General features: G+C 47.6%; 1 pseudogene; it reads left to right on the forward strand.

Annotated features, from left to right (window-relative positions):
• The first annotated feature begins 357 nt into the window (after nucleotides 1–357).
• On the forward strand, nucleotides 358–5,739 carry LOC101423785 (PHD finger protein 23-like; annotated as a pseudogene).
• Nucleotides 5,740–5,980: the final 241 nt, after the last annotated feature.

Genomic DNA, 5,980 nt, shown 5'->3' on the forward strand with positions numbered 1-5,980 from the left:
GTATGTGAATAAAACTGCTCTTAAAGAAAAAAATAAAAAGGTGGCCATGGGGAGTGAGCGCTAACGTCTGGAGTTCTCCACTAGCAGTGTATTATGGGGCCTCAGGACTTCTGGGACACCCACAGCACCCCTTTCCTTCTCACCTGTGGTTCCAGTTGTTTCTGTTTTGGCCACAGAAGATCCAAGTTCTCTGCCAGCCACTTTTCTGCTTGACCTTCAGGTCACTACCAGTACCCTGCCCTGACCCCCTGGCCAGCAGGTGGTGAAGGTCAAGAGTGATTACACACGTTCGTGGTCTCACTGCCCCGTCCACCCCAGAAGACCGTCAGCTCTTGAAGGTGGGAAGGAACATGCGGCATGTCCACCCTTGACCTCAGGCCTAGAGAGACCAGCCCCGACCTAGTTCTCGGTGAGTAGGCATTGAATGAACAGAGGCAAGCAAGAGTTGAGTCGCTCGATGTTTGTTTCACTTACTCTCATCTGCTAAAAACAAAATGAAGACATGTAAAAACAGGGTTAGAAAATTTGACTGAATGGCCAGTCCAGGGGTGATCATTCACCTAGATTAGAGGCTTGTGGTGAGATGGGCACGAGACAGTGTATGTAAAGCGCTCGGCGCAGTGCCCCTTTGAGAGTGTCTCGGGCCATGCCGCTGGCTTCCCATGCAGGAACTCACTTGGAGAGACCAGCATCATGGGTTCAAGTTCCCTCTGCTCCTGCCAGCCCAGCACCAGGGCCTGAGCTGACACTGGAGCCCAAGGAGGGAGGCCATTGTCTCAGGGGCTGTGGTCTGTTTCCCTCTCAGGAGGGACCCTGTGGCAGTTAGAAAGGCAAAGAGAGGCTGTGGGCTGGGATGGGAGGACACTTGGATGGAGACATGTTGCCCCGTGGGCCTCAGTCTCCTCATCTGGGAAATGGGAATATTTATACCAGTTCCATCTCCCTCACAACTAGTCTTGAGGGTCAAATAAGAAAATGGCTCTACTTTGAAGTTCTTGGAAAATCAAAGGTCACTCATGAAGCTCCAGGTTTGATGAATACCTCATTTCCCCCCCCTCACAGGCCCAGGGACCCCAGGGACCCCAGGTCCCCATTTTCAAGACTCATCCCCAGCTCCCCTCCACCCTTTCCTCCTCTCTTCACCCTTTGTCTAATCAATGAACCTTGCACAACTCCGGTGGCTGGCTCCAAGGCAGCCTTGTACCAAGGCCCAGGCTGAAATCTCCGCTGGCTTCTACTGGTTTGGAAAGGCCGCCTCCTTTAGGATTGCTGAAACAGGGTGCTTAGTAAGTTCCAACCCTCCAGGCAGCTCATGTGGAAAGAGGGGAGGGAGTCATCGCCACCCCTCCTGAAAAGTGAGTCACCCTGTCACGTGCCCTTCTGACATCAAGGCTGGTTCTACCAGGTCCCTGCTGGAGGGGGCCCTCACCCTCCACAGGCCAGACCCCTCGCCCCCCTCCTGAGCCAAAAGCGGGAGACATGGGCTGGGCCAGTCAGGACCCCAGAACCCTGTTGTATTCAAAAGTCATTCAGATATCGGGGAGTAGGTGTTTCTCAGGGGTTGACTGCCTGCTTCATATACACAAGGTCCTGGGTTCAGTCCCTGGTACCTCCTAAAAAAATGTCTTTCAGATATCACAGTCTTTGTAAAACAAAGACAAATGCCAGCAAATCACATAGAGTAAAAAGAGGCCATCTTCCCACTTGACCCTCCATTCCAGCCCCTGCCCTAAAAGAAACCATTATTACAGTTTGGTGTATAATCTTCCAGATTTTCAAATTATTTTTCACTTGTGTAATCTTTTTTCTTGTAGTAGAACACACGTAACAAAATTTACTGTCGTGACCATTTTAAACAGTGCAAATCAGTGGCATTAAGTACATCCACAATGTTCTATCACCCATATCAGGTTTCAGAACCTTCTCACCACCCCAAACGGAAACCACATCTCCAAGGAGCAGTCCCTCCCCATTTCGCAAGCCTCCCAACCCCGGCAACCACTCATCTGTTTTCCGTCTCTATGGCTCTGCCTATTCTGGATAGCTCCTATAAATGGAATCGCACATATGTGACCTTTTGTATCTGGCTTCTTTCACTTAGCGTAAAGTTTTCAAGGCTAAACCATATTCAATTCTTTTAATTTAAATTTAATTTTACAGATTGATACAGGAATTATCTTCTTCGGCGGAAAAAAAATGAAACAGAACAAAATGTTCTGTGACCTTTATCCCCCATTTGACCCTGGGGTTATGACTGTTATGTACACATATATGTATTCTGCCTGAACTTTCTCTATTTTATTTGCACATATTCCATTTCCACAGGAAATATATAGCTGTATTGTATGTGCATGTGTTTTATATAAATGCTGACATACTGTACCTATTATTTGCCGGTTCCAGTCACACAGAGTCTTGACAATCTCTCCATGTTAGGACACATAGAGCTACCTTGTTCTATGCCCAACATTATATCCTATTAAATGAATATATCACAATTTATTTAGCCTCGTCCCACTGATGGATATTTAGATTGTTTCCATTTTTTCTTTTGTCTTTTGTAAAAACTATTATTTTCTATTTTGATCATAAGAATTCATGCTCATGGTATCAATAAGTTAAATAACATTACAAGGCTTATAGTAAAAAAAATGAATAACCCCCCCACCATCCCATACCTATCCCACCTCTGTGTTCTGCTCCTCTGGGAAAATGACTTGCAACTCCTCAGCTGTTCCTTCTGGTTTGTGGTGGCTTGAGTTATGTACCCCAGATTTCATGTTCTTGGTCTTGGCTGCATTCCTGTGGGTGTGAAATCTTTATAAATAGGATCTCTTGAAGATGTGATTTTAGTTATGGCGTGTCCCACTAAATGAGATTGAGTCTTAATTGAAAGTTACCAAAGTCCTTTATAAGCTGAAGATATTCAGAAATGGACAGTAATCCAAGGGGAGGAGCCAGAAGCCAGATGTCAACAGAACCTGGAAGAGAAAGGTTTTGCCTGGTGACAGGAGAACCAAGGAACGCAAGGATTGCTGACCAATGAGACCACTACTGACCCCAGGAGGAAGCAAACCTTGTAGCTTCTGAAACCACGGGCCAATAAATTCTTGTTGTTTAAGCCAACTCATTGGGTAGCGTTTGTCATAGCAGCATCTGCGGGGACACAGAGCCCTGGAGCATCTCATTCTGCCATCTTGACCAGGGCAGGGCCGCTCCTAAGAACTTTGAAGCTGTTATGTTCTGTGATCTTTAAGAAGTCCAATGCCATTCTCATTCCTGATCTTTTGTACAAGGCCTGTATTGTCTTTTTGGAAGTTTTTAGGCTGTTCTCTTTAACCCCTGTGGTTTGAAATTCCCTGATGATGTGCCCTACATGTGAATCTTGTTCACTTTGCTGGGCATTTGGTAGTCCCTGTCAACCTGAAAGTCATGTGTTTGGACAAATTTTATGACATAATTTTTGTAGCAATTTCCTACACTCCATTTTCTTTTATTAAAACTCATTAATTTATATGTTGGACTTCTTGTATTTTTTTCTTCCCTATTTTTCATCTCTCTCGCTTTTTCACTCTCCTTTCTGAGAGATTTCTTCAACATTTTCTTTCTCGAATGTCCATTGAACATTTTATTTCTGCTCTCACATTTTTAATTTACAGCAACTCTATTTTCCATTGCTTCTTGTAGCAGACACTATTGGTGCATATACCCCCCCCCCCTCCCCGTCCACACACACACATGCTGTCCAAGGCTGTTTACTATAAATATCTAGGACTTTCTCCCTGAGGGCTTTTTACTTCCAGGTAGCATTCTCAGCCTGAGTGCAGCCCGAGCTGGAAGCTCCACGGTCTTAGAAGCGCTTGATGGATACATGTCCTGACTTCCCTGCCTCAGAGGAAGGTCTGTTCTATACCATCTCCCAGAGATCCCCAGCAGGCAGCCCCAGTTGCCTACAGTAGTAACTGACTTGATACCCCCTTCCATTGGCTTTGTTCACTTCCCCAATCCTTAACCAGTATTTTCTGGAATTACCTGCCAAAAATAATTTGCACTGGAATTCTTGTCTCAGAGTCCACTTCTAGGGAAATCCAAACTAAGATATTACTTAAAAAAAAAAAAGAATTTTGTTCATGTTTCATGAATGTAATATCTTATTCTCTCTCTGTCTGAGGTATGAATTATAGTGAGGCCTGACATTTCTTTAAAGGCTCATGTGTGCTGCCATGTGGAAACAGAGCTTGCCCCGTAATGTCTACAGGTTGCACGTGGGTGGGGGTTCCGTTTCTCCAGAGATAATGCTCCAGTCTCCTGCCGGGGTAAGAGTGTGCCTGGTTGGCGGCATTCTTGGAACCAAATGGGGGCAGGAGCCAGGGTTCTCACCAGTCAGCCTGCAGACTTTCACAGAATATCCCTGCTTTTAGAAAGGCCTTCCTCTCTCTTTCTTCTCCTGTGTCTGGTGTCCTTAGGTCTGTAGCCTCTCCGGTTCAATTTTTCCAAGGAGCAATCTTTTGTCAAGGTTGGGAAGGAATAGTTGCCAGGATGCACCAGATTGGAAAGGGGTCCCAGGTGGTTATCCCAGTTGTAATCGCTAAGTAGAGCCACCAGAGAAACACCATCGAACAACTGAGGATTTCAACAAGTTCTGTGGTTTTGTCTTGGCTTATGCCGGCTACTTCCGCCCTAGCAAAGAGGAAAGTGACTGGCCAGCCTCTGGCTCCAGTTCTCCATTGCGAGGTGAGAGTGCAGCAGACAGTGATGGCTGGGACCCTGCCCCCTCAGATCTCCGAACCATCCAGACCTTTGTTAAGAAAGCAAAATCATGCAAGAGAAGGGCATCTCAGACAGGTCCCGCCCAGCCAGCACCTCCAAGGCCCACTTTCTCTCGCCTGCAGGCCCCTGACAGTGCCACCTTGCTTGAGAAGATGAAGTTCAAGCACTCTTTCTTTGATTTGGATGGGCCCAAAACGGCATCTCCACTGTCTCCCACATCCCTGACACCTGCCTCCCGGCCCCCTGCTGTGCTTATCCAAGTGTCCCATTCCCAGGGGGACCTCTCCCAGCCTCCTTGAAAGAAGGACTGAAAGAATCGAAAGTTGGGGCCAGGGGTGGGGGCTGGCTTTGGGGTGCCTTGGAGGCCTTGGCCAGCCCCTGGGAATGGGGAAAAGAGGCTTGAATCAAGAAAAGCAAGAAACAAAGTAGAAAAAGGCAGAGCGGCGGGATAGATTCCCACCTCCTCGCCTCCCCAGGCACCCCCCAGTAATACAGACTCTGAAGAGGAGGAAGAGGAAGAGGAAAAAGAGGCAGAGGAGGAGATAAAAGCAGTGGTAGGGGGTGAAGCCCCAGCCCCTGTACTCCTGACACCCCCTGAGGCTCCTAGGCCCCCCTGCCACAGGACCCCATGAAGGAGCCCTTCTGACTGACAGTGAAAGCAAGGAAGTGGGCAGCACTGAAACCAACCAAGTGGAGATGCCAGCTCCAGTGAAGGCAAGATGAGGGTCATGGATGAGGACATCATGGTAGAATCAGGTGATGACTCATGGGATCTGATCATGTTACTGCCGAAAGCCCTTTGCAGGGCAGCCCATGATTGAGTGCAGCCTGTGTGGGACCTGGATCCATCTTTCCTGTGCTAAGATTAAGAACACCAACGTCCCTAATTTCTTTTACTGCCAGAAATGCAAGGAACTGTGGCCAGAGACCCGACGGTTAGGGGGAACCCCGAAATCTGGAGAGCCCTGACATCATCAGATCCAAGCTGGAACTTCCAATTGACAACATGACTTGGGAACTGAGTGTTAGGGTCCTCAGCCCATCCCCTGGAGCTTGGACATTGTCCCACTTCAAAGCAGGAATTCCCAGGGGAGGCTTGTTTGGAAATGAATGTCTCATGGTCCTACCCTACTTTCCTTCCCACTCTCTGGACTTGAGCTTTAATCCATTGCCGTTGGGGTGGGAGGCTGTCTGGGTTCCTAGACATAAA

The sequence above is a fragment of the Dasypus novemcinctus genome, chromosome 18 (genome assembly GCF_030445035.2).
Source record: "Dasypus novemcinctus isolate mDasNov1 chromosome 18, mDasNov1.1.hap2, whole genome shotgun sequence".
NCBI lineage: Eukaryota > Metazoa > Chordata > Mammalia > Cingulata > Dasypodidae > Dasypus > Dasypus novemcinctus.